We start from the raw sequence: 10,224 nt of genomic DNA on the forward strand, positions 1-10,224 counted from the left end.
TGATTTAACGCTTTAGCCCCCCCCCCCTCCCTCACTCTACACACACTTAACTAGATTTTTCAAATTTCCTTTGCAGCTTGCAAGAAGTTGTAGTCTTAAGTTTAAGCTAGCCCATTAAACAGTGACCACTTGTGATGTGAGCCGATATTTTCAATGCTTAGAACATGATTGTCAACATTCCCCTAAATGAAGCCCTAGTCCATCAGTGCTTTCAGCACTTTGATTCTATATGTAACTTTTGGCTCTACCATCGTTAGAATAACGACAAAAGTAGATAAAGTTTCGTTCGATATTTTTATTTTGTCATTTACATGATTGTCAACATTCCCCTAAATGAAGCCCTAGTCCATCAGTGCTTTCAGCACTTTGATTCTATATGTAACTTTTGGCTCTACCATCGTTAGAATAACGACAAAAGTAGATAAAGTTTCGTTCGATATTTTTATTTTGTCATTTACACATCAAAACATGTCCAACCCGTGTAACCACTGGAATGGCAGTAACAGTGAAACGTCCTGCAATTACATAAATAACATTGTCTTACAATACTGGAGACATTACTAAATAACTTATCATTATAAGAATGATAAAGAATGACATGAAGGTTAAAATGGTTATGGAATGAAATATACATTTTTAACAATGAGTTCAGGGTGAGTGACTGTTCTTTATACAATAGCCTATATTATACATCAAACAACATTGTTTTCATACTTACAAAGTATCTGGTACTTTAGACACGTTACCCCAATCAAACTCTGGCTTTCGCTCTCAAACCGGGACTGGAGGACCTGGTGAAATATGAGCTGTAACAAACCATGCAGTTGTTAAAGTGACTCGTAGAGATGAAATCGTGAGCTTTATTATAAATTAAGGTTAAATGACGTTCAAAACAGCCCGCAAAAATATCAAAGACAAAACCCGGTCCGACATCACAAACAAAGACGGAAATACAGAAATCGACAAAGCCTACGCTCTACTTACATTTGTCTAATAGAATATGGATATCTAATGAAGCTGTTATGACACTAAATTAATATGCCATTCTATTATACGTGTCGATATCTCCCGATACGATCTACTACAAAACTGCCAGTATCTCTGGCTTCCTCTCGTGGAGAAAACTTACTTAACCCAAAGAAAATATACATAAAGGTTACACTACACTATTGATTTTATCACCCTGTCACATATATAATATCACATACAACGACTGACATGGATGACATTCGATGTTTAGTACGGAAGGAAGTTGATAGAAACAAGACGGTAGACAAGTTTGTATATCATGTGGTGTGTTGCTAGCTCCTACTCAATTTTGTTACTCGAAAACACGGCGGACAATCACTGGAGCCATTACATTTTGTCATGCGTTGAAAATGCTCCAACGCGTCGCTATGAATTAGATAGGAAATGAACGTAAAGAGTGAGTATTATTGGTTCTTTATTTTATTTGTTTAAGGTTTATGGAGTATCCTAAAAAATCGCGGAATAAACCTCCACTTAGGATGTGTACTATGTGTTGTGTTAAATTTTAAGCATCTGAACAAACATCAAAGTCTGATCGTCTAGAACTTGCATGAGCTTAATGTTGACAACGCAAATATGTTTCTTGCTTTGTTTTTATCGTATCTAAGGTTGCAATTTCTTCACCTTTTTTGAAATATTTATTGACATAAGGTTACAAATATTAGAACTTGATTTGCTTTACTTGGTGCAGTAGGCTCGATATACACTGTTTACTGTACGCCGATGATGTGGCAAATTGTGCTGATACTGCCATAAACCTTCAACGACAATTAAAGGCTAGTTCCGACTTCTGTAATGAATATGGGATGCAGATTTATCTGAAAAAAAACACTGAAATTATTGTATTTAGAAACGGAGGCCCATTACGCCAGTATGAAAATTGGACACTTAATGGTAACATCGTCAGAATTACATCGATGTACAACTATATAGGTTTACTCTTACATTATCTTGGTCTGCAGCTAAATCCAAATTAGCAGCTCAGGCAAGGAAAGCTATTTTTCAATTAAAAACTATCAGTTGTCATTTGGTACGTTTAATCATAATGAATTTTTTAAACTTTTTGATACAATGGTCTCCCCGATACTGACATTTGGATCAGAAATTTGGGGATTCAATGAATGTAATGCGATTGAAAAAGTACAGCTTTTCTTTTGTAAATATTTCCTCGGAGTTAAGAGTACTGTAAATAATTGTGTGGCTTTAGGTGAATGTGGTAGATTACCAATGTTCACTATTTATGTCTCGAAATGTGTAAAATATTGGTGCAAAGCATTACAAATGCCTGAAAATAGATTCCCTAGAAATTCATATATCATGATAAAAAAATCTGGATGGTTTAGGTAGGCGTACTTGGGCAACTTATATAAAAGAAATATTGTTTACATATGGCTTTGGGTATGCTTGGATTGCCCAGGATGTGGGAGATATAAATATATTTATGTGTCATTTTAAAATAAGAATTGCTGATTGTTGTAGACAAACACATGGCTTGGTGATGTAAATAATTCCTCACGTTGTGATACTTATAAATGCTTTAAGTCTTATTGAATTTTGAAAGATACCTTAATATCAGTTTACCGTTTCCTGTATGAAAATCATTGGCTAGATTTAGAACATCTAGTCATAAACTCCATATTGAAATTGGTCGATTTTTTTTTTGTATTGATAGAAATGATCGCTTTTGTATTTATTGTATATTAGATAAAGACATACTTGTTATTGAAGATGAATATCATGTATTTTTTTAAGTGTTCAAGATTTAATGACATCCGGGAAAATTATTTGTTCTCTTGGTATCGTGGAAATACTGACATTGTTCATTTCTATAATATGTTGGCTTTGGAAAATGTTACCCGTATTAAATTCATTGCTCTTTACATTCATAAACTCATGTTAGCTATAGATAACACTTAACTTGTTAACCAAGAGACACAACTCTTATTTAGTTACATATATGCATTTTGTTATATTTGATTTGCATTGTAACATGTATTATGGGCTGGAGGCCTTTCATTGAAATAAACTTTCGTTCGTTCGCTTGATTTTATCAAAGACCTATAAACCATTGGTTATAGATTTATATGTCAGATATATTATTAATGTTATGGTTGAAAAGTCTTCGATATAGGGGTTGAAAATTCCAAGGAGGTAGGTGTTGAAAAGTCTTTAAAACAGGGGTTGAAAAGTCTAAGGGTTAAAAAGTCGTTTTTTGAAGGGGTGAAAAGTCTTGGGGTTGAAAAGTCCTGCTCCCGTGTGTCAAATGAATAGTTTGTGGTGCACAGTCCAGAATTTTTTGAACGTATGAAAGTCTAAAAAAGAAAAAGAAATAGCACATTCACTGTTAACGTCGTGGAATGAAGTAAAGAAAACTTTCATCCTAGCTTTATTTAAGGGAGAAAATCGCTGTATACACTTAAAACTATGCCGAATGTCGGTACGGAATAGATACGGGTCTTAACTGATACGAATAACACAAGCCTCGGTTTGGATGAAAAATGGCGTCTGACAGTCTGGGATTTATTTTATTTTGAATAATATGTGCTGTTTTGCTTCTAAAATCTGTTTGGTGAGTTATCTATCATTTCATTCCTTATCAACTATTCGATTTCATAATTTGCTTTAAATCGTGCTCAGTTTTAGCTCATCCAAAGTGGTTTAACTTGGGTTAAAATCATACAAAATAAACAAAGAAAAAGTAATCACTTTGCTTAAGTCAGTTGAACTTGACGTTTAGGTGGTAGGCGGCCTATGAGAGTATTCTCCAGAATTTATTTTAGAAGGTATGTAATACATCTTAGGTGCTCAATTTACTAGTCCGCCGTCAACAAGTCTTTTGACGATTTTTTCAATATGGCAGACTCGTGACGTCCACCATCCCAGCAAAAAGTAGCAAGCGGTCCTTGCGCAGAGAATTCTCGCGGCCACAATTTTGATATTATCTCCGTTATAAATTCAAATTTCTACGCAAATGTTGCCTACTATTAAACACATATTAAGTTATGTCAGTATGCCCTAAAAACATGTTAAGTTATCATAAAACACTTACAAGTGTTGATTGTTTATCAAGTATCCCGATATCCGTAAATCTGGGACAAATCTGACTGGTTGTGTACATGTTTAACGGTATTCGTGACCCATAATATATTAATGTGAAAGTAACAACTCTAATGAAAATTTTTGTCATTATTATTCAACATCAATGCATATTATTACAGTATATCATTTCGCCCGTTGTTAAATGGTAGAGAGTTGTAGCATTACAGGGATACATAAGAAATGTCAAAATAATAAAAAAGTATCCCTGATCGCTCATTATTGTAGCTACTCAATTTACATGCCCTTTGTTTTTCAAATTCTCATCTTAAAAAGAATGTCCAAAAAATTATGACTTGTCCTGTCTTGAGTGACAATATTGTTGAATGAACACACATTAAACTTTTTAACTTTTTATATTATTATATAGGCCTGTGTTTAGTGTCTCATAAGGCAATATTGGTTTGCTGTTAAGTGGTGTTTTTATGCCCCCCCCCCCAAAAGGAAGGCATATTCAAATCAAACCGTCCATCCATCTGTTTTTCTGGCTCAATATCTTGTGTCCAGACTTTAACAAAATTTGATGAAAACGTGCATACATAAACTACCTTTGTTAAAATTTGGAAGATAATGGGTCACATGGTAGGCAGTGCATATCATATTATGAATGATTGTTAACAACAGTCCACATTCAACAGTGCTAGAGCCAGGATTTGAAAAGGGCAGGGTGGAGTTTTGAAAAGGGCAAGCTACATGAACCGCGTAGTGGCAAATTGGGGTGTGTGTGGGAGGGGCAACCCGTCCCACAAGAGGGGTTACCCCATAGAAAATTTTGGTTTTAATTTAATACATTTTACCATCATTTTCAGGCTTAAACAAAATGATGTTGTTGTTTTTCAGAAGAGTGTGACTGTCTTAATTTTTAAATTAAATTGCATTATTTTAACTTTAAAATATTTAATTATTTTCTGCTCAATTTACTTTCACTTTTGGTTTATAGTCTGCAGTATTGACGTTTAAAGGTCATTGCTTTAGAACTTGAATTTGATTGGCTGTTCGTTTTAGGGGTTTAGATAAAGAAAAAGTTCATGGTTTTTCATTAGAACATTTTTTAATGTTATTAATTTTGTTCGACACTTAGGCATAATTTGCCCTTGATTAATCTTAACTGTCTTCATTTACACTTTGATTGATATCTTTATTGAGGGCAGAAAATAAGGGAGCTGCCGGTTTTTCCACTTCAGAGAAAGTGGCCCTCCAAATAATCAGAAGATGTGGTGTATCGAACAATATTGACAAAATGTATGAGTAACATTACATTGACTTTATTTGTGTGTGAGTAACAATACAGTGACAATGGGTAAATTATATGTTGCATGAAAAATTAGAAGCATGAAAATTAATAAAGTGTTGTTGCTTTTGGTGACTGTTGATTCCACTATTTACATCAAGTGTCTTAGCCATAATAACTACCTGATGGAAAATGTAACAAGGCCTAAAAAAAATTTGTTTGGTTATGGTTAGGGTTACATCCTTTTCAAAAATAGGTAGGGTAGTAAGGCTTTTTATTTTTTATTATTTATTTTTTTATTAGGCTTTATATAAGAATGTCATTTTCATCATTGGAGAATGGTGTTAAAGTTATCTTCTATATAAGCATTTAAGGTTTTAAACTTCATATTGAAAAGCAAAAAAAAAGGCAAAAACGCTTTTTTTTTAGCTCTACTGGCCAAAGGCCAGAAGAGCTTATGCGATGGTAATGTGTACGTAGTATGTGCATCCGTGCGTCCGTGCGTCCGTGCGGTCGTGCGGTCGTGCGTCTGTAAACAATTGCTTGTGAACACGATACAGTCTTCAGTTTTGATTGTATCTCGATGAAACTTGTACAGTATTTAGATATCCATTAGAGCTGGGTTCCTTTCGAAATCCAGCCAGATCCGCCCATGCATGCCTAGATTATGGCCCTTGATAGTATAAAAAAATGCTATTGTGTAAACAATTGGTTGTAAACAATTGGTTGTGAACACGATACAGTCTTCAGTTTTTATTGTATCTCAATGAAACTTGTACAGTATCTAGATATCCATTAGAGCTCGGTTCCTTTCGAAAACCAGCCAGATCCGCCTATGAATGCCTAGATTATGGGCCATGAAAGTTTTAAAGAAATGCTCTCTATTTTTAGCCAGGTCTGCATGAGCGAATTCTATTTTTAGCCAAGTTTACATGTACATGTAAATTCAAGTCTAGAGTTAAGGGAGACAATTTGCAAGTCTAGGATTTTGAGAGACAATTTGCTTTTTGCTTCTGCAGCTGATTTTGTGAATTACTCTGCCTTGTTCTTGTTGAAAGCCCAAAGGCCATTTTTTAGCTTTAAGTTCTGTAGTTTGCGCATTCATCTTAACAAAATTGGTTGTGAATGTTTAAGTTATGCACCTGGTGTCATTACTGGCCACACCCAGGGTTCACAGGTTTGGTAAACATAAATCTGGAAAGGTTTAAAAATCTTTTTGTGTGTTCGTGGATCCATCTCAGCACAATTGATTGTGAATGTTTGTTCAAATTGATCAATGTTGTCCTAGGATGCCCTTGACTTTGACCTTTTGACCAACTTTTTTTAACTTTTAAAACTACAGAAATTTTTACTATGAGTACAGTTTTGAAAGCATTTTTTTTTGTCAGATGACTTTTACTTGGCACATATTAAAATAGTTCATGGAACTAATCTGCTTACAATACTTTCTGGGCTCAGATGTTGAACGTGCTACGTTTTCAGGTAAGCCAAACACAAAACATAAACCATATGTCTGTTGCCTTTTACCCATACATACATGCTCTGGATTGATATGACCACAAAAGCCATGCCAGTAGAGCATAGGCCCTTTTGGGCCTCTTGTTTTTTCAAACTGACTATAAAAACGGTAGGGTCGGCGCCTATTCCGTAGGTAGGGTCGGGTAAACCGAACCAAATGTATTTTTTTTTAGGCCCAATGGTAATTCGAGTTTAAAGCTGCACTGGGTTAGACTATTTAATCCAAAATAAGCTTATTGTCAAAACAAGATATGTGACAACTTTGATAAGTAGACCTCACATGTTTTTGTTAGTTTGCACATTCAAATACCTTGATTGGTTAATAGTTATTTTCTTAGGCCTTGTATAAGCCTTCTATAAGTGACCCCCCCCCTCCAAAACCGTGTATTTTTACACAACCTCTGTTAATTGATCTTAATCATATTGCCGAATTGTCTTATCATATCTCCAAATTGAGTATCCTGCTGTGCAGTTTTCGATGTTTTATCCTAAAAATGGACCCTAAATGGCCTTGAGCCAATAATCAAATACACAGGAAATTGGCCCCTACTGTGACACCAGTGCAATTAACAGGAGATGCACAGCAGGGGACTATCATGCCAGACATTCTGTAAACTAGGTCTTTAATAGATATTGACCAATCAATAAACATTTTTGTTACATTTGACCCGTATATTCTGCAGCAGCCGACTAATTTAAACTTGGATAAGTTTTCCATCTAGGCTATATTTTGCCAGTTTAACCATTTGCTGCAGATGTTTTTATTTATGTTGAGTGTTGATGCTTGGTGGCCACATATGATTGTGACGTCATTTGAATGGTCATGGATTGCGGAAAAAAACTGATATTTGTAAAATAAATAAATTGAAAATTAATCAATTATCTTGATAATCTTGTTGCAGTAAGAATTATGAATTTTACATGAAATTTTAGGATATTGTGGGGCCAAAAAACTTGTGATACTAAAAATTATGTGATATTTTATGGCCAAAAAATGTTTTTGTAGTTTGTAAGGTATAATTTGACTCTGCACATTAAACAGTTTAAATATACCGAAATAATATGTGATCATCAGGCATCCAAAATTAACAAAAGTGTGCATGAAGCATGAATGTATGGTAAGTTGGTAGATATTGAAATCATGTTTTAAAATCTGATATTTTTTTGTCTGAAAATCCAAAAAACTAATAATGTGTAATCCTGTCAGTTTTTCCATCATTAATGTAAAGACCAGTTTAAAGATGCACTCTTACTCCCAGATAAGATTTACCACAATTAATAATATTGTTTTGATATTCCAAAAAGGATGAACAAATGTAAAAAAAAAGGTTCTTATGCATGATACCGAGTTTAATTTTAAAGAAATGAGCATATAAAACATTGTATTTCTACCTTATGAGACTATAGTAGACATCAGTAAATCTTTTAGCATTCACTAATCATTTAATATTTTTGCACTTATCTGCTATTAAATACACGGTTATAACCTTGTTATCAGTAATTAATGTTTTCCATAAATTCATTATGTAGTAACTAGTTAAAGGTTTATAAGTCAAAATTTATGTTTGTTATACATGTGTATGTATTAATTTTGGATAAGAGTGTCACTTTAACCTAACATAGGTACATGTACACAGATCCCCCAATTGACAGAAGCCCTCAATGAATAAACATATACTACATGAGTTGGCAGTAAAACCCAGATCTATAAATCTGGTTAAAGAAACATGTTGTAAATCTTTGAAATCAGACACATGTTCCCTGCTAATGAACTCTAATACATCCCAGTTTCCTCTATATAAATTATACTTCTGATGTGTAATCATTTTTAAAGAAATTAGTACTAAATGTTTAAAAAAATCCAGGTTTAATTGAGTATCAATACTATATTATTCATGTCACACACACACACAAATAATGTTTGAATGATGGCCAGGCTTGTTTGATGGTTGGACTCAGGGCTCGAATTTAGCACTCGCACACAATCGCAAAATACGAGCCAAAATTGGAAAATGCGAGTTGAATTTAGAGACACTCGCAAAAATTTGCAGGTTCAAAATTTGCAGAAAATATGCAATCCTTGAAAGAGATATGAACATAATCGGTGATCAATTCCACTAGGTATAACACTTATTTTAGAGATGCCTACTTTCGTTTTCCGATAAACATACAGAAATTGATGAGGTAGATTAACGTTATGCGCTCATGCAGGTACTTGTTACTATGTGTCAGGTACTCATTACTATGCAGTTTTATAGACTGGTCTTTCATTTCCATTTTTGGCGGCGGTATTTAGCGATAATTGTATCGAGACACAGTCTGTATAATGATGACAAGCAAAAAGATAAGTTCTTTTTACACATGTTGATTTAAAATAGCTGATGGCTGATGGCGATGATCAATCAGTTACCAAAAAAGAAGCCAAAATGAAATAATCTGTCCGTTAAAACTGTTTGGCAGAGGAAGAGGGAGTTGTACATTTAATTGACCATCAACACAGATGACAAAAGGAACCTTTTCAAAATATTTTGCACAGACCATATACTGGCTTGGTCAGACTTCCTCATAACGTACTGTCAGTGTTACATATATGATGATATCATTTAATGTAAAATTACATGATAATTCATTAAATCAATTAAACTATACCTTAAATCATTGTTTCCATACAAAAATATTTGACTAAAAAAATGCTAGCGAGTGTCTGGTTTTGGGAGTTGAAAATTTGGGCACTCACAAAAAATTGCGAGTACCAAAAAAAGTTAAATTCAAGCCCTGGGACTTATTAACTTATTTGACAGATGATTTTATTTGATGGCTTGGCTTCTTAGATGATCTGGCTTCTTAGATGGTCAGGCTTCTTAGATGGTCAGGCTTCTTAGATGGTCAGACTTGTTTGATGGTCAGGCTTCTTAGATAGTCAGACTTGTTAGATGGCCAGGCTTTTTAGATGTTCAGACTTGTTTGATGGTCAGGCTTCTTAGCTGGTCAGACTTGTTAGAAGGTCAGGCTTCTTAGATGGTCAGACGTCTTTGATGGTCAGGCTTCTTAGATGGTCAGACTTGTTTCATGGTCAGGCTTCTTAGATGGTCAGACTTGTTAGATGGCCAGGCTTTTTAGATAGTCAGACTTGTTAGATGGTCAGGCTTCTTAGATGGTCAGACTTGTTTGATGGTCAGGCTTCTTAGATGGTCAGACGTGTTAGATGGTCAAGCTTCTTAGATGGTCAGACGTGGTTGATGGTCAGGCTTTTTAGATGGTCAGACTTGTTTGATGGTCTGGCTTCTTAGATGGTCAGACTTGTTAGATGGTCAGGCTTCTTAGATGGTCAGACTTGTTTGATGGTCAGG

The 10,224-nt window shown here is 34.5% G+C and overlaps 1 long non-coding RNA gene across 1 annotated transcript; it reads right to left on the bottom strand.

The window, feature by feature from the left end:
- Nucleotides 1-444: 444 nt before the first annotated feature.
- Nucleotides 445-1,166, bottom strand: LOC128221307 (uncharacterized). The gene is made up of 3 exons (XR_008258957.1): nucleotides 985-1,166; nucleotides 719-806; nucleotides 445-515 (listed from the first exon to the last, which is right to left on the bottom strand). It is a non-coding gene; the product is annotated as an uncharacterized LOC128221307 (long non-coding RNA).
- Between the last annotated feature and the right edge of the window lie 9,058 nt (nucleotides 1,167-10,224).

The sequence above is a fragment of the Mya arenaria genome, chromosome 16 (genome assembly GCF_026914265.1).
Source record: "Mya arenaria isolate MELC-2E11 chromosome 16, ASM2691426v1".
In the NCBI taxonomy this organism is placed as follows: Eukaryota; Metazoa; Mollusca; class Bivalvia; order Myida; family Myidae; genus Mya; species Mya arenaria.